Consider the following 257-nt stretch of genomic DNA (forward strand, 5'->3'; position numbering starts at 1 on the left):
TAACAATTCAAATAAATATAACGTGGATAATGGCAAATTCTTTCAAACACCAATTTAATAAAACATAACAAGTAGCACAAATACAAAAAAAAAGTAGTTTAAACTTCAACATCAACCTAAAATAAACAAATTAAATCCGAAACTAATCAACTAGTCCCACCATAATTTCTGATAGATTATGCTCATATTGAATCCAGTTTAACTTATCACTTAAATCTAGCAAAAAAAATAAAAATAAGTCTATTTTCTTCCTTTTT

General features: G+C 24.5%; 1 protein-coding gene across 4 annotated transcripts in view; it reads left to right on the plus strand.

Moving 5' to 3' along the window:
- DCL4 (dicer-like 4) overlaps positions 1–257 on the plus strand; it is a 17,896-nt gene that overhangs the window by 5,778 nt on the left and 11,861 nt on the right. The gene's annotated exons all lie outside the window — the stretch shown is intronic.

This window comes from Theobroma umbraticum, unplaced genomic scaffold (assembly GCF_002168275.2).
Source record: "Theobroma umbraticum cultivar Fairchild unplaced genomic scaffold, ASM216827v3 scaffold_56.0, whole genome shotgun sequence".
NCBI classification, from domain to species: domain Eukaryota; kingdom Viridiplantae; phylum Streptophyta; class Magnoliopsida; order Malvales; family Malvaceae; genus Theobroma; species Theobroma umbraticum.